Raw genomic sequence first — 20743 nt, forward strand, 5'->3', positions numbered from 1 at the left:
GCCAGTTACACTTGCCTTGGGTCTGACACAACAAATGGAAGCTCCAAAACGGACCCGCAAACGGTTTTTCGCCCTTGTGTGCGTGCGCACTATTTCCTTCTCGTGATTTTAGTGTTTGTATGAACGGAGATGGCTTTTACTTACTTTTTTAGTCGATGAGACTAGTGGTATCATCTGGATCATCGTTTAGATCAAAGCTGTAGCATTAGCAAAACAAGTACAATTATATTGATTATTCTTGCGAATCTCAAAAATATAATTTATCAACAAGCCAATCTGTCGTGTCAACATATCGCAACATTACTATAATAAGCTCGCTAGCTTATCAAGTTTCGACCGAAAAATAGGTGCCAACGATTTGTATATCCGGTTCGAATCAAAGGATAAATTCTATTTTTTTTGTACTCACCTTTGTCGACGAAATGTTGCCGAAAAATGGTACCGATCATTGCATGACCAGCTTCGATAACCCCAGCTAGCAACTGTTAAGTCAGATTTCGATGATCGTATCGTTTTTGTACGTCTGTTCCCTTCTTCCACAATATGGTTGGCTAATGTAGAGTTATTTTAGGAGGCTACCGTGGAGCCTTGATGCAGGCGGAATTCCGGTCCTATTTTACTTTTCTAACTTAGAACCGAACACAAATCTCCTTTGGTGATAAATGCAGGATGATGTGATCTGGTTCTTTCCAAATGCAGTAATCACCTTTGCACTTGTTCGTAAGATTTTGTGAGTAATACGTGTCTTTTTGTGGCGTACATGTCTTGCAGAGGAAGCCTGTGGGTTTACTTAAGTTTGGAAAATGCGATAGATACTCCGCCATAGAGTCAAAGTCTGAGACAGGTTTCTTCTTGATAATCTGAAATGTTTTGATGATAGTTGTGGTAAATTCAGGTCCTGAAAACTACGCACCCGTTTACGGATAAACATGGTCAGTGGACTGCTGGGGTTTAATAAATTCATACATTTCAACGTCTAATCTAAATATTAAATACCTATGGTATTTATGCAGCTTCCGTTTTCCATTCGAATGCATTTATAAACCTCAATTGGAAAAATCAATTAGTAAGTAAAAAACAGGGCCAATCATACGAGCAAACTAAATATTCACAACAGAACAAAAGAGATCGATCCGAGAACATGCATAATGACATATATGCCAATTAGAACACGAAAGATTTTTTTTTGCTTGAACTAGGTATTAGGGACACGTTGTGGTCTAGGCTTGAGACCGGACAGCAGCACACTTTCGCTTCGAGCTGAAAGCCAGCCGTTTGACGGAATGCCTAACGGCGACATCAGACGTAAATACTCGAAGCACAGAGGGTCTAAGCTGGGCAATCAAAACTTGGGCATCTAATACAATTGCGCAGTTCTCTGTTCCTTACTCTTGTCCTATTAGACGCAGCCGAAAATACGTAAAGCTATCATTGACAGTACCCGTTAAGGGCATACTCTGCTCGGCAGGAGAATTTCTCTCACCTGACTGACTGCACTCCGCAGGGCTTTTTTTTTCTATCGTAGGTGCAATATCCTAGTGAACGATAGGGTTCTTTGGTCTATGCTGACAGAATTCTTATTCGGTTAATCGGAAAAAGACACAATCTAATCAACAGCACTAGTATATCTAAAAGCCCGATGTCTAATGATATAATCTAAAAAGATGATCCGCACAGAACTTCCTTCCATCTAAAACCTTACTGAGAGTTAGCTGTGAACTGCTTGCGTAGCCTAGCAATACACTGAGATGCGTCCTATTTTACAACAAACCGCATTGTCTTTTTGCGCGGCCTCTTTCTCTCTTTTTCCGCCATCTTCCTACCTCAGCTTCTCGGTAACGCTCCGTGGTAAGGTGTGCTGTGCAACCTGCAGCCATGTCCTTTTCCAATGTAGGTCGCCCTGCATAGCTTACCGATGTATAGCTGATTTGCTGCGGTATGATTTCTATCAAACACTGTGCTCGTAAACTACAACCCCTATCGTCTCTTCAGGTCAGATTCTATCTAAATGGAGCACTACGATACCTGGGGAAAATGGTTCATTTTACGTTTTCGTCGGTATCTTCAATCTTATACAGTGAATGGTAGAATTAAAGAAGTCTCATTTCGTGGTAAATGCTAATCTGATAATAGAGGTTCTATAATTTAAGCGCCAATGCTTAGTTTGTTCTTTTCAGTCCCTTTATAAACTCCAAACCCTTAAACCTAGCTTGTCAAGGAAAACGTCTATTCTCAATTAAACCTTATTATAAACTATATATTACAATCGACAGCTAAAGTTTACACCTCGTAAAAATGCATGTGATCACATATAGCGCTCCTTTGCACAGTGCTTAAACGACGCACAATCTTTGAATCATTGAATATTATGTTTTTATTATATAAAAAATTATATGGACATTATAGAACATATAAGCAGTCATCTATAATCAGATGTATATTAGTCGTATATTCTAATACAGATGATATATATTCATTAATATATCACATGCATGAAGAGTGTTTATGAAGTCTCACGACCCTATGGGTAATACCCCATAATATTTAATGGTTTTAATTCGATGAATATCTATGCAATTTTTATTCTTTGTACTGCCGATACGTATCTAAATAATAAAATTTATTTTAAAACCAAGAAGAGAGAGGGCGATTCAAAAGGAGAAGGCTTTGAATTTCGAAAGCTGAAATTATAAATGGTTCGTGTAGCTTTACCCAAGTTTGAAACATATTGAAATAGGCTTCTCGAAGTAGTTTCGTTTTTTACTATTTAATAGAAACAGCAATATCTCAGAATACATGTAAACGCAGTAATTAACGGAACGTATGAACTATACTGAAAATTGCCCTGGAAACCGTTAAACAATGTTTAATCTACCATAGGGGTTGTGTAGCTTTCTTGAACACCTACATGCAGTACATTCCCCTTATCAAATAATAAATAAAAAGGTGCATTTCGTTTCTGAACTGGCTACAGGGACGACGATAAGAAACAGCGGCTAGTACAGCTGAGGCAAATCTATGAAGTTTTGGGGCAATGGTTTTCCTCTGCCCTCGAGACAAACGTCCCGCACCCCGCACTTTGCATATGTACCATATGTTATATTAGAGTTACTTTGTCGATTCGGCTTTTGAAGACCCTTATCGATCTACCATATATACGGTACAGTAGACTATCTCCGTCTGAAAACGGAGTAGAAAATCATTTAAATTCCAATTCCAATAATAAATCATCCAGTAAAACAGTAATTCGGGACGAGAGAATATTGTCCGTTCGTTACAATATTAAGTACTTTAAGAGCGTAAGCCTGTTAAACAGTGTGATGACCGGTTTTACCTGATTTTTAACATGAGACGTTCGAAAAGGTATCGTTGTTTAATGAGTGAGTTCGCGTATGATATTCTTCAGTGGCAAAAAAATAGCGGCTGTATAAATAAGTATTTCTTTTTGTAGCAAATGATTAGTTATGGATTGTAGCATTATGTATACCGCGTGGTTTCTTCGGAAGGAAAATAACTTGAGTCGAAGCTGACTTTCGAGTGCTACTAAGCTATGCTTTTTGTTGTTATCCGGTAATGATTTCTAGCTCCGCATCATAGAAAAACAAAAACTTAGGACCAAGCTAGTTGCCCCTAGAGAAAACGCCGCTCCGGACCTTGTTAGCTGTGCGTTTCTCATCGAGCATTTTCGGCTGAAGCGATAATGCAAAAGAGATAATGGAAAAATGATTACACGACATTTTGCCTGGCGCTCGCTTTTCTCTCGAACAATATCTGTAACAGAAGGCTGTATATTGCACTTCTACACAATGTCACGTTGCCTCGAGTTCAGAACTTCAAGCTTAGGGACACCAAATACAGGAGAGATCGAGTTTTTAATGTACATTAACAATCTGTTCAGGAAAAAATTGACATGGTTCGCCTAATACTACGGCGGAACTCTTCGTAACTAGACACTTTCAAACGCCTCATCCTATCTACATGTTGAATGATGTTTTGATGACTTCACATATTAATATTGCTAAATACACAACGTCGGACCTTTGCTAATTCTCACCCATAGCATCTCCATGAACTCGCTAGTACTAGAGAAAAAGCATGTTAGCAAAGTTAGGTTTTAGATATCTTTCCATAACCTTACCTATCATGTAACTGACGACGTACGTCTGTAAAGTCGGACATGTGATGGAAGCAAACACCACTATTCGAAACTTTTCGTAAAATCAATTGCAAACGCAGGATTGACGCCATATATTATATTGGGCCAGGCGCTCACGTCGGTACAACGTTAGACTCGGTTTATCTCGACCAATTGAAGTTGTGTCGACTGTCAGATTTTACGTCATTACCTTGAGATCGGCGCAAAAAATACCGAGAAGTTCATCCAGTTCTGACGGAATTATATGGGTGACGTAGTAAACGTCCTACTCGAGCGCAGACTAACTATGGCGGTTGCCGACAGGAGGGCATCATAAAATTGTGCATAAAAAGTTTGCGCCGGATATAGCCTCATCGGTTAGCTGTTTTAAGAAACGAATTCTGCAAAGTTTAACATTGTACAATGTCCTAGCTTATATCCGCAAACGCTTAAAACCTACGGCGCTCTATTGGTAGGGTTCAAAACCTGACACAGTTAATCATACCTTAGCCGATACTGACCCATACCTTTTTAATACTTTCTCGCATTCCGTTTGCAACGTTCCAAACCAAAAAAGTAAGAGTAGGTCTATAATCAATTTTCCTCTTCTTCTACCTACTTTTAGTAGTTATTTTCAATAACATTTGTTTGTTGTCGGTTCCGCAATTTCGTAAGGGCCCCTGAACAATCGTAACGGAGCCGCAGCCAATGTAAACAGTGTGGAAACACACAAAAAAAAGCCTGCCTTCTATATGTGTACATAAGGATTAGCTATCTCACTGCTTAGAAGGTTATTTTGGTAACATAATACTAATTCTGTGTCACTAATAGGTGACAAACATAGACCGACTTTAGCTCGCTACGCTGCGTGGCTTCAATCTACACATATGGTCTATTACTTCTAATCCGTATCCAGTTGTATGGGGGAAACGCAAGGATCACAAGCAGATGAAAAAAATAGCCACCGATGTCATCTGTAAGAAAAGCTATACAACATGGCTCTATAAAATCAACCAAGTGATACAAGAGACGACATTATATTACGAAAAAATATCTTTTGTAGAAAACGAATTGTCTATTAATATGTTGAATAAAATGCTACACTTCAAATGTATCTCGTAGCGCTTAATCACGTGCCTTCATATATAAACGACAACGCCAAATATGGACGATTTCCTACCTCATCAGCAGGAACTTACAGCTTGAAACAAACTTGAACTGGTCGGTGGTAATTCTTTCTGCTAAACATATCTTAAATAATATATTATTTTTTTAACTTGGAAAAAATAGACCATTAGTGTCTAGGAAATAATAATATAATAATTATCTGTGTTAAAGTCGGTTACTGAAAGGTAAGGAGAAGAGCAAAGGTTGACTCACAGTTAGTATCGCATGAGCCAAACAAGTATTCATACTTTGGGAGGGCTGCTTGCTCTAGGAAGAGTGTCTAGTTTACTTGTTTCTTAGTAGAAGGCCTTTTTTTGCTTACGGTAAGCTTACGTTTTACCAAGCTATCTTTGAGTTACACCGCTTTCTGCCTTGAGTGCTCGTGTATAAATGGAAAGCATATGGACATTTGCTGGCTTAAGGCTACAGTAGAAGACTGGAAGTGCTTGATGCCAGGCGTTGAATTTTGCGTAACGCTTCATATCAGCTACGCGAGAAAACACAGGCGGACCTGAACCCGCTTCAGGTAGCATTGTCGAAATACCCTAATCGTCAGCAGAAAAAAACCCATTTTCGATTCAAGTACCTAGTTTACAAGCATATTTTATATATGCACGCAGAAGGCTTGTAGCTTTTTCCACGTAGCCTTCTACGTGCATGTCACACTTCTAGGTCTAAAAACAGTAGAAATCTACCATGTCTGAGCTACAGAGCCGCTAAAGGTTCCGCCGCTGACTAAGGTTCGATTATTTACGAAGCAATTGTTAGCGTAAATATCCGTGTTTGAAGTTCATCACAGTTAGGCTTGGTACGACTCTTCTAACTGCCTATAGGGCAGATCATCACTGCAGCTAAAACAGCTATGGCTTTCTTTAAAATACTATATATTACTCGACCACATACGCCTTCAAACAGATTTTTTCGACATCTCAGGCTCATTCAAAGCAGACTAATGGTCCCTGATAAACGTGCTTCTTGATAAAGTAGTTACCTTTTCTTGATAAAAGCTATGCATAAAAGGTGAGGTTTAAGATTAACTGTACTTACAGTTAGCTTTATTTTAGTAGTCAAACAATATGAAAAGAAACGTGCCTATATTGTCTGGTGAAAACGTTTAGTTAAAAGGTGATCTTAGGAAGGTAACTCAGGTCAAAAAAAACTCTCAATAAAAATATCTTTTCCATCTGGTAACACTTTATGGTACGATGTATTAGAAAATAATCCAATGGAATTCGGTGTGGTGGCTACGCAAGCCAATGGTTGTGCGCTAGAAAGGAGTTTAGGTCAATATTCAGTGATTTTTCAAATATTCTGAATGCTTCTTTTCACGCCCATTTACTGAGATTTCCTTGGGCACGCTTGTCCGATCAGAGCTTGGACAGGGTCACTCCTTCCATAGCCGAATGCCAACTAAATAACCAGGCCAAGGTTGCGTCTACCGGTTTTCTATAAACGCATATCAGCATGTCTTGTTACAAACAGTTTCAGTGTTTGTCTGAAAAAAAAGCAGGAAGGATTGGAAAAGGTAGGCCCAGGCTCTATACGAGAGCCATGCAAATTCTATTTTCTCCATTATGTGCGTTTGATAAATGCGCAGGTAGTTGTCGACAGATCTATTTCATGTAATAGCTCGTATAAAGGGTAAGTCGATCCAGTAAGGTGTTCTTTTTCCATCAGCAGGTAACAATAAAGTCACGATGTACACCCTTAGGTGTGCATTGAAGCCGTTCAAGTATTCGTATAGTTGTTGGACTTTCCGTCTGGGTATAGGCCTCTTTGCACAGCAGCCTATAGGCTCGTTACACCCTAACTATCTGAAATGTTTTCTACATGTAGTTGTTTTCCGTCATTGACCTTATTATTAAAGAAGGTCAACCTGATCAACATTGCCTGTAATTCAATGTGAAAGAAAGCTGATTGGAATTGAATGAGTTATAGGTCGAATCTGCGTTCGCGAGAGCCACCCTAACCCACATCCGTCATAGCATTGCTCCTACGGATCTACATTGAAGCTGGGAACTGTTCCCTGTCGAATCTGTTTCTCAGAAAAGAGTATTGACTAAAGAAGCACACCAGCTCGCTGAATATATAATTTTTTTACGAGTAGCCTCGTTTTGGAGCGTCACCTTCTCAAGTTTTCATTCTCACCGTTAGGAAACGTAGGTGAATTGTCTTTTCATCTATTCGTCCAATGAACTGGGCAAAACTAGTAACCACGCTGTGATGGGTCCATCGACTAACTTGATCGTCCGTAACTATGCTTTCTATCGCCATATTTAAAGTGACCAGTGTTGGCACTATGCATCGCTGAATTTTCCCACGTCATATTTTGTCCGTGCGGCCGTTGCTGATCTTCGGCCGAAACTACTAACTTCGTATATTAAAGAGAGCGCTTGCCTTTGATGTCAACCTGCCATTCACTTGTATTAAGATTTTAGGGAAACAGATGGATGAAATTTCAATTTTTTTATAATTCAGTTTATTTTTAGCACTAATCGTAGGGCATATCTTGCATAGCTACGCAACAGATATATGGACGTAGGAGATGGTTTTTCGATAACCTAAGATAAACTTGAGTATTTTTTTTTTTCATAAAAAAATAGGTCTCGAAGGGTCCAATTAGCTCTTTGGTATTGCTAACATTTTATTTATTGTAAAGTAGGAAACATATAATATGCATAAAAGAAGACTGGACTATAGTAAAAATATTATATTTTTGACGTTCTTCTGTTATAGTTCATTAGTGATTTTGAATGGTGACGTATGTTTATGCGAACGCTTTGACATCCATCTTTGCGTGATCCCCCCCAAAATGGTAATACTTTTTAGCAATCTCGTGCTAACAGTTGAACTGTGAATTTCAAATTAAAAATGTTCTCTATCAAAATCTTGCTATGAAAATGGTACTAGATAAACATTGTTTTAACCGAGATTTATGAACCTGTATATTTAGTAATCATCTCAGCCATGTTTGTGTGTATTGTTTTTCTCGAAACCGAGGACTATACGATTCGACAAAATTTTTATTCACAAGTTTTTAATTGTTTCCAATTTATTTTTTACGTTTCCTTCTTCACATAAAATGTCTGCTTTTTAATCATATAATTTCAAATGGTCTAGGCTTGGCACGTGAGCTGTAACTGCTTAGTTCGACCACCTTTCTATTTTTAAGGTCTCTTAAGACGGGCTACTCATTGTTTCTTACGTCTAGACCAGAAATTACACATCATCCTCGGGCGAACTCCTGGCAAGATCAGGCACCTAGTGAACTTACACTTGCAGGCGTTCAAGTAAGAATTACTTTAGGAAAAAACATTAAAGTATTCCTGAGTTTATCCGGAAAAGAGGAGGAAATCCGGCAGCGTCCAAGTCACGATGTCATCGTGCACTGAAGGCGATAGGCGATGCTAGCAGCGCTGGAAGATGTTCTGCTCGTAGAACTTCCTCAAAGCACCTAGAATACTAGCGGTGTTGTTGTAGCTATCAACGTGTTAATGAATGATAATGGGCAAACCACTTCGCGTCGCATTTTCTAGGTATCTATTAAACGTAGGATGGCTGTATTTTTCAAACTTCTTTTTGTTTCGATCTAATCACTAGTTGAGCTACGCTTTAATAGGTTGGTAATGAGTAGCAAACTGGGTAAACAGTCGAACTATGATTTTGGGAAGGTCCATGCCGCTTAAGAACTCAAAAGTTAGTGTTTCATCTTGCAAAGAACCTTTTGTACTAAAATGATGTCCTTAGAGGTCATTTGCCAATGTATGGCAATGTAAGTTATGCACCCCTCCCCCCCTCCCCCTTCGTACTAAACACGGCAGATAGGACGCAAGGGATTTAAAATTAAGCTCGTTCGGGCAGCCATCTGGGAAACTCACTCAATGACGACTGAAGTTGGCCCAATTTAAAGTTAAGTTCAACGGTTATTACAGTAGACCAACTCTGTTAGAGTTATCGACACGATAGGAGCATTTTCAAGATTCACAACAACTTCCACAAAATTTAAGCTCCGTTTGCTCTGACTGTAGGAGAACTGCCCTCGATGCGTTCACAGTGAATTAAATAGCTTTTTATGTTAAAGGTGCTCAGTTCAATGCAAGTACTTATGTGAGTAGGTGCGTGTGAGAGCTCGTCTGAAATCTTTAAATTTATATTCAGTGAGAGAAGCTTTTATATGGGAGGGTTTGCTAGTGAGCTTTTGTTTTCTTCACAATAGCATAAGGGGCAAACTTAGATGTTCTCAATGGATCGAAGAAAAACTTCTTGTTTTCAGTAAAGTGCGATTCAAAGTAATTTCTGCGGCTTCAGTTATGCTGATGTTTTGCACTGATAACAAACAACGACAGTAAGATATTAGATAACGTATGAAGACGGAGCAAAACTAATATGAACGATAAAGCGTGCGGGTTGACGTTAGGCTGTCGTCTGGTGCTATCGCTGTCTTGAGATAAAGACGTCTCCAGTGTCCTTACAGTTTGTCCCGGACGTGAAGATGCGATGCAAGGTCTCTCAATGTTTACTCTTCAATGAGCAGTATCAGCCCTTGGTCAGGCTTGGCCAAAACAAATGGAATTAGTTGAAGAGTGCCACGTGGAATTTAAAGTTGAGAGCGCTCGTAACGCTTGCGACCAGGACCGGCTGCTACGCTCCTTTCGCCTGAAAGACAGACACCGACGGACTGAGTGGATTCAGGCACCGAAAACTCTTCTGCTTGCCGGCCAAATGGGCTAGCCAGAGAAGAGAGTTTTACTTGATGGCGCAGAAAGTACAAAACGAAAAATGCAGGAAGTAGGAAGTAAGCACCTATTACGACACATGGTATGGCCGCTATGCACAGTTGTTTCAAAAACCGCCCCAGCATGGATAAGTCGGCGTTGGGTGCGGCGTCGTCTGCTCTTACTCGGCCTCAGCTGCATAGCCTTAATCTGTTTGTTGGTACCGTTGCTGACGCTACTAGTGTCGTAATTGTGAGTTATAGTGAGCTCAAGGGCAGAAAGAGACTAAAGATAAACTTGAGTGAATGGTCCCAGTGAAGCTGCCGGAGCTGACAACGTGGCTGGAATCGCTCAACTCTTTCTTCTCATCGCTGCTATATGTATTTGTTTCTGTGTAGGCTTTTTACCGGTCATGTTTGCTCTGATAGTCTGCTTCCTGAGGGCTGCCCAGCAAACTCATTATTGTCCCAAGAGCAGAAATCAACCAGTCAACAGCACGGGCCAAAATACAACCAGACGTATACGCACACAAATACACACGATTTTTCGTCAGAGTCGCTTCCTGTTCATCGTACACAAGGATGGTAGAAAGCGTCTCACAATGACTAGCGTTTTTTATCGGGGCAGCAGTATCTTGACTTAGGCTCTATTTGACGTGATGCTTACTGGCAGTAGCCACCTCGGAACAATTCAGCGAGACGAGTTTATGAGGTGGCATGTGTGCGGGAGTGAGTGTGAGGCACACAAAAATCCAGGAAAAGTTAGGTGTTTTTAAACCCGTCGTTATTCTTGACATACATACAGGGAGCAAAGCTTACACAACAACCATGATGAGATAAGTCACAGAAAAAGAACGTTTCGCTAGTACGCCTAATCAGTCGAAGAGCGTGAGAGATGCTACATCGAATACGATAGCGGCTGAGGAATTATACTGGTTCGACTGGCAAGCTATAGAATTATTGCGTGGGCAAACAAATAATTGGGGCAAGGCACACCTAGGTGTAGGCAATTAGGCGAAACTTGATCCAAATGCCAATATCGAAGATAACGATCGTATACATAACAATGCGTTCGACTCGGAATTGAGACGGGCCGTCAGAAGTAACCGACAAAGCATTCTATATTGTATTAGAAATATGTTCCAGTAATGTTGCAATGCCACTAGAAACACGCGTTCCAATAAAGACATGCTTCAACAGCAATGATAATGATGATTTTTTCGTGTTTTTGTGCTTTCGAAAGACTGCAAGCTAGATAGCAGGAAAGCAGCGAAAGTTTTCAGAGTTGTCACACTGCTTTATCTGTATAATTATCCAGCATCCTTCAGCGCATGCCCCTCACCATATTGTGCTTTATAGTTATTGTTTTCTTTGTTTCCTAAATGATTTTGTTTTCCTATACACCTCTTTGGTCTTTTGTCTTAATGATGACGTTATTTCTCAAGGCTGTTGTTCACGATGCAAAAGTAGGAAACTCTCATGACTCGCAAAAACAATACACACTGAAAAAATGGTACGAAATTTACCGGGAAGCTAATAAGGAAACGATTTTAAAAATAGTAGATAATAAATTGAAAAAGTAGCGTTGTGGTTACCTCACGTACCTGCGACTCTTCAAGAACGTCTAATACAGAATCTATAAATTGTCCTCTTTCTCCCAATTGAGCTATCTGAATTTCTGTTTAGATCGCTTATGTTAAAATTCACCGTTTGGAACTCTTGTAAATAGCTCTTTAAGGACCTCCTTCGGCATCAACTGAGATCTCAAATCGACCCGTAAAGCAAATCTGAGTGCCACTGGGAATTAAACTAACTTATAATTGTCTCGAAAAACACTGTAGATGCTCACTTTTCTACACTGCATAGCCTCAAACAAAAGCATTCAGTAATGAGATTTCTATGTAAATGAATTTTTCGAGCTTTCCGTTCGGTACTGCACTCAAGCGTTACTCCGGACGGATCATGGGATCGCAGGCTGATCTCGTACATTGTGATATTTCGATGTACGAGCATACACACACGTATCATACACCTCATAACAGAAACACTATGCGGGAACAAATTTATTTTATCTGATCACTACAAACAACGAATTCACAAAAGTTAATATTCACCTAGCGGCAGTTTACTGTAGTTGTATCATATCGGTTTTTCGATTATAGATCATTGTAAAGTTACTGCCAGTGGCGTTGTGATGAATCGGACAAGCTATCTAATAGCATTATGAACTGGGACACAAAGCTCATTATCATCTTCGCATGGCGCTGTTACGCGGATCGATTACCGAAAGCAAATAATTGGTCACCGGGACGGCTAACGTAATGCTAGCCCCACTGCAATACCCTTTGAGAAAATAGCATTCTTTTTTACATCTTTCTTACCTACGCATCTTTGCAGATTAGCAGACTCAAATACAAGAAACAGAACCCAAGAAATAGTTTCAAGTGACGATGGGAGGCTTGTACGTAATTATTTTAGCTTTTAGTTGCAAGATAGTCGAACGCTTTCTGGGCCGATAAGACATTCAACGACTGTGGAAAATGCCGAATATTTGGAAAAGACTTCTGCTCATAGACAACGTGTGACGCCGACGTCAGATCACGTTGGTGGAAGCAGCTTCAGAATGCAGAGCGGCGATCTGACCGGTGCTCAACAGTTCGTCATAGTCAAAGCTCAACACGTGAGGCCGCCTCGAATTTTGGAACCAAAACGTTTCACGGGCCATATAGGAGAAATTTGGATTAAACGTGCCACCTTTATAAACGAGGCGATAGTAATTTTTTCATCTCAGGATATACTGGCTTATCAAGCAAGGGCTGATTCGGCACGAGAATGTGTCCACAAAAGCTGTAGAAGCAGACCCTTCACTCGAGTCGAGTCCATCACTCGAGTCGAAACACGATTTGTATAATATATATACGCGTAGCCTATCAAAAGCTTGCGTTTTACCAGGCTTATTTCGGATCGTCTGATAGCTAAGTCTCAAATGTTTTTACTATTGTGGCACGAAGATTTCTATCGTTGGGATTTATTATAATAGTGAGTAGAAATTCGGGTGCAGTTATTTTCTGCAAAAAAGTTATGTATAGGACAAGGTGTATTGATGCTAAAGGTCTCTAACAAATGCATCCGGCCAATTCGGCAACGTTTAAACTAGCTAACGGTTATTTCGCTTCCTCGAAGTTGGCTATACAACTAAGAATTTACTGCAATGCCACGAGCAATTCCATGTTTATCCTAATTTTAACTGCGTCCGTTACCTTTTCGAGTATGGCAGATGGAAATTGCTGTTTTCGCTTTTGTGCCGTTATCATAAACGTTAAAATATGTTTGATGCTTTCTACCGTTCGTAACACCTGTAAATCTACTGCCACATTTCTAGGCCATATACTCAGATTGGTCCTTAGCTCAGTCTTAACGGTCACTTAGGTAAGGTCGTTGCAGATTATATGTCGTTAGCAACGACGCTAATAAAACTTACGTGACCGCTTCGTTGAGTACTGAACGAAGTCTGAAATCGACACTGCGCCCATTACCACAGTGATATATATAATATGTAGAAATGAGTGAAGGCCCCTATGATTAACACTTTCACTTCGTAGGATTTACCAGAAAAACGTGAGCCATTCTAGAAGACTGAGGTCTAGGTTATATTGTAGTAAACTTAGGCTAAACGACCAATGGCACTACCGATACTGCGATCCGTTGGGTGCGTATGTAAGTCTATTCGTTTTTCCTCCTAACAGGGTATGGTACGTATACGATTAATTATAGTTCGCCTTAGTATTTTCATAGACGCTTTATTTTTATCAGCCAAATACGTGCAACGCCTTATTACAAGCTTTGTCATCATCTTAGTCTGTTAGTAGAAACTTTTTGGGGAGATAAAGGAAAAATGCACTAAGAAGCCGTTCCTCCAAAGTACTGTTTCCATGTCACGGTTGCACGATTTACTCGATTATGGCGGATAGATAAATGTAGTTTATAACGAGAGGAGGCATCTGGAAATAGTGGTAATAATCAACAATTGGGTAACAATCTTCTCAATAATTAATCATAACACATCGTTTATCGTTGACCTATATTAATCTAGATAGTTGTCGCTCCTTTCAATTTAATACTAAGTCACAGTTTTTCTGAAAACGAAAACTTAACCGAGTTGGTAATTGGGGAATTGCTTTCTATCGCTAAAAGTTCATTACAGGTAGAAACTCTCAGCCAGTTAGGAGTTCCGGTCTGCATGGAAAGCGACGCCTATGGCTAACAAAGCCCACTGCGCTGGCCCCACGAGGATTTTGGCACCATGGATTAGCGCTTCAGCGGATCTGCCGGAGAGGCCGTAGTCTACTTTACTGGCGTCCGAAGGCCGTTAACCGAAGGCCGTTAACCGAACGCAACTGTTGCTGTTTTCAGGGCGCTCGTCGGAGTTGACGAATCATTGTTCTAAGCTTTGTAGTCATGATTATGGAAATTGGTCTAGAATAACAACTGTATTGTTGAAACAATGAAGAGTACTATTTTATAAACTGAACTGTGGTGTAGTTTTAGTAAGCCGTTGTTATTACATTAGTTTGAATTATACGTTTCTGTTACTGATCATTGATGCGGGATCGACCTCATACATAGCTAGAATTCTAAATTGCCTAGTGGGTAACGAGCCATCCATCATAATAGAGACGATCCCCCGACACGGAGAACGCTGTGCGTAGCGATTAGAACCATGGAGAACAAGAATCTTCACGCCTTAATTGAAAGCGGAAGCAGTTTTTTCGACGTACTTATGCCGGCAGCGGCTGTTGCTTATATAGGTATCTGTGCGTCCCAGTTACGGCGTGTCTTCGTCTGTGTTCATAACCGAAATATTAGCAAAGTAAAGCTACATGCGAGCACTTGTGGGAACGGCAGCGGAAGACAGAAAGCAACGATTCGTTGTTTACCTCCCTTCGCTAATCTTCAGCTGCTCGTAGACAATAGCGAGTACAGCAGCAGTGGCTGTAACTACGTTACCACGTTAACCGTTATAAGAGAAGCATCTGCTACTCAACGGAGCGCTGTTTCCACAGAACTGCGATGGCTCGAACGGATGAGGCAAAGATCAACTTTTGTCTAAACACTGTTCAACATCTATTTTTTATAGCTTGCTTTTTTTATGGAAGCGAAGGAATTATTGGCGAATGGATTGTGCGGCCGAAACTTAATTAAATGTCAATAAGAAGCATTTGAAGACAGATCATAAAGATACCTTTTAGTTATTGGGTAATCCGGTGAAGGTACGATACAAGATGTTGAACGCTTTCGTCGCGCACCTTGCTACGCCGGTAAGACGGGCTATGTTAAATTGTCGGTTAATATTACGGGGTAATGGGCTAAGGCCGGAAATCTTAATCCGAGGGTTTGCTGTCTTAAATCTGGATGAATTGCCGTGCTACAATTTACCAGCATGGTAATACGTAAACATGAGGTGGGATTTTTCACAGAATGCTTAAAGGCTTTTTATCACAGTGCGAGTAATCCATCCAATGTACGCTCGCAGTACGAGATCATGGCCCCTCCCATTTTAGCAGAACCGTTTGTTCGTATTACCCGTGAGTACCGGATGCGCCGTTCATTCCTCATCGAGTAAAAAACAATAACTCAAAGCAGAAATTAGCTTAAGGAAAGCACGCAAGAAATTGTGGTGGGTATTAGAGAAGCAGATGTGAGAGCGGTGATACAACGATGAAGAGCTAGGCTCCGTACGAAAAACAAACTTTAGTTGTTGCAAACCGCGATTTGCTCTCTCTTTGAGAAGTCGCCTATCAGGATCAGAATCTATCCAGGATCAGAATCCTATCGAATATGCTACTTTTCCCCTCGTCATCATCGCTCATTCCTCATCTGTTATTTCGGTATCACAGTTCTTAACAAAAAACCAATCATAATCTATTGCTAACTATTATTGCTATCATTACCACAGCATCTTCTACTGGCCAGCAAGTCACCCTATTTTTTAAAGCAACACACAAATCCCGTGCATACATTAAACGTAATCGTCTTCCCATAAAAAAAAAATGTTTAAAGCATCGATTACATGCGTAACATATAAATGATGACAGCAATGCAAATACAGATTAGCATAAGTACCAGGCTATCTGATGTGGCTCTCCGAAATTTCATTTATCTTAGTGACATAAGCGCAAATACATGATATGGCATAGGGCTAGCTCTCCCAACAACGGAACTAAATACCGTTGGGTTTAATTATGATTTGTATCTTCGGAACTTGAAATGGAAACGTCTGTTAAGAGAAAGTATTTCGGTCTTTATGAATTATTAACACGGCACAAACGGCATTAATGATATCAGTAAAATTGCCCCTTGTTGCACGTCACGGGCTTTTGATCCAGCAGAAAGTCAAAACAATCGGTAAATTGGCTAATAAATTATGAGATGTACCCCTAATTGGTTAGCAAGCTGGACGAAAATAATATTCCTATTCAATTAATATTGCTTATTGGCTAACCTTGTTTTCGCTGGAAAAGCAATACCGTTAAGTGGCTAAAGCCCACTCGCCATTTCACTTGAATTTATGATACAGTTTCGCCAATGAGACGCATGCCATGAACCATTCTTCATTTCCCGTTCGGTTCCTTTAGGGGGAACAGCGGTTCCTCAGAGGGACAGGTTGCATTTGGTGGTAAAGCCGAAACGAAGAACGCAACAATATTTCAAAATAAACATGTTAGCACAATACTAAGAGCAAGATGCATATCACCGTAGGCACGTCTGTTCCTATCAGAATGTAGGGCTATTCACTCTGCAGGAACCTGCCAAACATGATAATGTAACCTTGAAAGTACGGCATCGGTGTTGATGTAGATAGCGTGGGAGTACAGGACTTTAAGAGACTTCTCGAGGTAAGTGGGTGAATCCATCGAAGCTAGTCACTACAAGAAACGAGGGCGAAAAGTTAGCTTGATTAACCTGCGAGAAAACAATTAGGGGCCGCATCACGCGCTTCGATTTGCCTTTAATTATATTGCTTATTATATCTAAAAAATGTTATAGATAACTTCGATTCGCCCGTGTGCGATCACTCTGAAAAGTTGTAGGAGTCTTTCTAATTGATATTAGAGCCTTATAAGTAGGATTTACTGTGCGACATAAAGGAAAAGCGTGCGCCATTTTAGTTGTGTGATATACCCGATGCTATCTCCGACTAATTTGTCTTCAGTCAAAAAAACCGGAAGGGCCCGAATGTCCCGCCTGCTGTGGCGCTTGTTCAATTACAGTTCAGCTTCGCTAATTTATGGTGTCCCAGGGTTCCTTCTAGACACTCTATAAATCTTTTCGCCCGTTTCTTTCTTTAGAGAACCTTGCAGTGGGGCAGCTACTGCCTCATATTATATATATATATATATATATATATATTAATAACACGAGGTGCACTAAATGCTAGGTTCTTGTTTACTTTGGCGAAAAAAAATTAACATTATGCATCAAGGTACAAACATCGTCATCAGCAGGAATTTGAAACTCAATGCAAATATGCCGCAATAATGGTTGCCTATCTGTATAACTTTGGACAACGCCTTAGCGGCAAGGCGGGAGACGTTATTATCAGACTTCGACGCCTTAGGGGTCAAGCAACGTATAAATATAATAGCCTGCCTTTGGAGCCCACTTTCCCAAGAGTGGGTTTAGCCTTTGTCCTCGCTTTCGGAGTTATTTCGGATAAATGTGTGAACTGAGCACGCCAAGTCCCTTGATGGGCTTCAGTTTACCATTGTTTAGCATTGGTGTTAAAGATAAGCTTCATAATCTTTGAGCAGAAGATGCACAATAGTTATCGAACTGACGTGCAAATGCGAAACATCAGTTGTGCTTGAATTTGACAAATCAGGTTCAGCTAAAATCGCTAGAAAATAATCAAGTACAACCAAAAAAAGCTCAGCGTCTAATAGTGGACGAAAATGCCGCTGGAAAACCTTATCCAGGCCTTACAGCGTGTTTTCGAATTACCGTTCCACGCTGGCATATGGCTTGGGTCTTAGCGGCCTTGTGTCCGAATCTGGCTATCTTTGTAGCCCTAATGCTCTTCGGGCCTTGGGGCTGTTGCAGTACGAGTGATGGGAACACCAAAATAAAAAGCCTTTTAACGCAATTATGTGGGTTGACGACCCACTTAGTGAAACCTTGTACGATGACCCGTCCTGCATTAGCGTTTGGCTAGGCCTTCGTTGAAGACTTAAGACGGTGCAACTGCACGAGCAAAAGAGAGACCGGCGGTATCCTGTTGCCACGATCGCGAAGGGGATGACACGTTGCTAACGGCAGCAAGCTGTTCGTCACCGCTGCTAGGTATCTAGGTTAGACTGAAAAGCAGTGAACAATATAGGCTAAAGGCACAATGGGGGCCTTCGGCGTGAAACACGGCACTCGTTATTTGGTAAGTCGGTTCCTGACGCTGTTATTGTTACATTTGCAGTTACGTTAGCCAATACGGCGTGTATCTCTATGCGCTCTATATGCATAGGCATGAGGACACAGATACAGTCAAAAGAGTTAGGATCATCAGCACCGTTTGTAGTGATTTAGGTACGGAAATTCGATTTTGATACTTTGTGCCGAGAGCCAGCCAGCCAGCCAGCCAGCCATCTGATGGAATACCTAACTGCGATACCGGACGTAACGCTCGAAATATAGAAATACACTAAGGGTTGTTTCATGAACCGTTTAAGTAGAAGTTCTTAAAGAAAAGAGATCAACTTGATTATGTCAGTAAGGAGCACTTTTTTCGTTTTAATATTTCAACACACACCGAAACTTTTCCATGCTGAAAGTCTTGATCAGGAGTCATTATTAAAGAATAGTATAACACTAAGCAATACGTCAACCCTATGAAATGACAAAAATTTCGTTTTCTACGTCAGAATTCCGTTTATTATTGCCTTTTTACTGGAGCCTTAAGTATTGAAACATTTATGTACTGATGCAGATTAACATTTAACATACAGGCTTGCCGTATTCATTTTGCCTTCGGTTCGATGATCAGTATCCGGTATTGTCCCTAGATCATTTGCTCTGGTGTAAAGTTCAAAATATTATTAGGTTGTATAATAGAACTAAATTGAGACGCCTGTGTATTCTATGATCAATCCCCATTGTTAATATCATTACAGACGCATTTTACGAAAGAGTGAAGTCCTTGAAACGTCTCTATATTAGTAGGACTATTGTTCATAGAGTTCACTAGAGCTGCGATTCATCCAGTTAGATAAAAATCAACTAGCCCCTTCTTGTGAGAATAGTTTAGTTCAAGATGGTGATCTAGGTAGGAACCGTCGTTTTGAGAAAGCACCTGTAATGTGAATAATATTTGTTTGTTTTTGTTTAAATCTGACTCTATTTAATGATAAGGAAACGTGAACTTGCAGTTGTCTGCTAAACACTTTCAGATCTTCAAATGTTTCATTAAACAGTGATATAGTATTTCCTTAACTATATCTTAAAAGATGTTTGCACGCTGGAAAATTGTATCTAGTTATGTTTGGGTCTGTGGCTGTGGAATTGAGCTTGTTTTAGCTGAATATCTTTTAAAATAAGCTTTTCCTGTTAGTTGTACTGTTTGCGAGCGATCACCTTAAGCAAATCTGCGGATGCCCCAGTTGCATCTTATTGGCCAATTATATACCGACGATACATAACTAATCTGTCACGACGTTAAGATATCCCTTAATTGGAGCGCATATTGTGACGCGCCGAAACATCAACGCTACATGAGGGAATATGGCACTTGTGTAATTCTGATTCCTCCACCATCGGCGCTGTCGTATTTTATCGCATCGTAAAAATGCACAATATGTTTGTACGATAAAATTATAAAACAGTGGAGTGTCGCATGGAATCTGTATAGAGTCAGAGTCGCAATACTGAATACTTTAAGTTACAGAGAATAAACTGTTTCAAGTAATTTTTGATAATATGCGAAAACAAATGGGTCAGCGTTCCAGTAAAATTTAAGTTTAGGCACCCTATTTTTGCGTACCCTACATCTTAACTGACCGCCAAAACCCTACGAATAGTAAACCTGTGTTAATTAAAACCGTAAATAATTTCAAGCTTGAAAATCTCGTTTTTTCTACTGCGGGTCCCTAGAGCGTCACTTCAAACTAAATAGAAGACCTATTGTCTCATTTATAGAAGCGTTGGCACCTAAAGGAATTCCTGATAAGGTCAATATCAATAAATAACTGTATTCGAAATACGAATATATAAGAAGTAGGATTAAATGAAAATAACTGAACATTTAAAGTTCAGGAAAAGCGATTAAATGAAAATAAGTAAACCTTAATAATGCTCTCCGCTTCATCGTTAAAGAATTAAACGTATCTGTAAATAAAGGTGGGTGTTTGACTTTTCTAATTAAAAATTGCTTCTCATTTAAAGTTTTCTTTTAGCCAAGGTTTGCCATAAACCAGATATGTAGTACGGCGGTGCCTTGTACGTTCCTGTCGGTTAATACGTGACATCGAACCTCAAGTTCAGTTTGGAATTTTCGGCACTATATTCCAGAGGGTTTACTTCTGCATTCTCCTTTTACTTTAGCATATTCTCTACAGCTACTCTGAAGTTTACCGTTGCCGGTCACCTGGTGAATGTCGACTTCGGCTGGTATCGATGGAAGACTTATAATCAAACTCACATTATGCCACACGGATAGATATATGAAGCTAATGCTCCAGTCT

The 20743-nt window shown here is 40.1% G+C and overlaps 1 long non-coding RNA gene across 1 annotated transcript; it reads right to left on the minus strand.

Moving 5' to 3' along the window:
* Positions 1-13807: 13807 nt before the first annotated feature.
* Positions 13808-17391, minus strand: LOC111262333 (uncharacterized). Its single transcript, XR_002681535.2, has 3 exons — positions 17199-17391; positions 16519-16942; positions 13808-14017 (listed from the first exon to the last, which is right to left on the minus strand). It is a non-coding gene; the product is annotated as an uncharacterized LOC111262333 (long non-coding RNA).
* Positions 17392-20743: the final 3352 nt, after the last annotated feature.

The sequence above is a fragment of the Varroa jacobsoni genome, unplaced genomic scaffold (assembly GCF_002532875.2).
Source record: "Varroa jacobsoni isolate VJ856 unplaced genomic scaffold, vjacob_1.0 scaffold_651, whole genome shotgun sequence".
In the NCBI taxonomy this organism is placed as follows: Eukaryota; Metazoa; Arthropoda; class Arachnida; order Mesostigmata; family Varroidae; genus Varroa; species Varroa jacobsoni.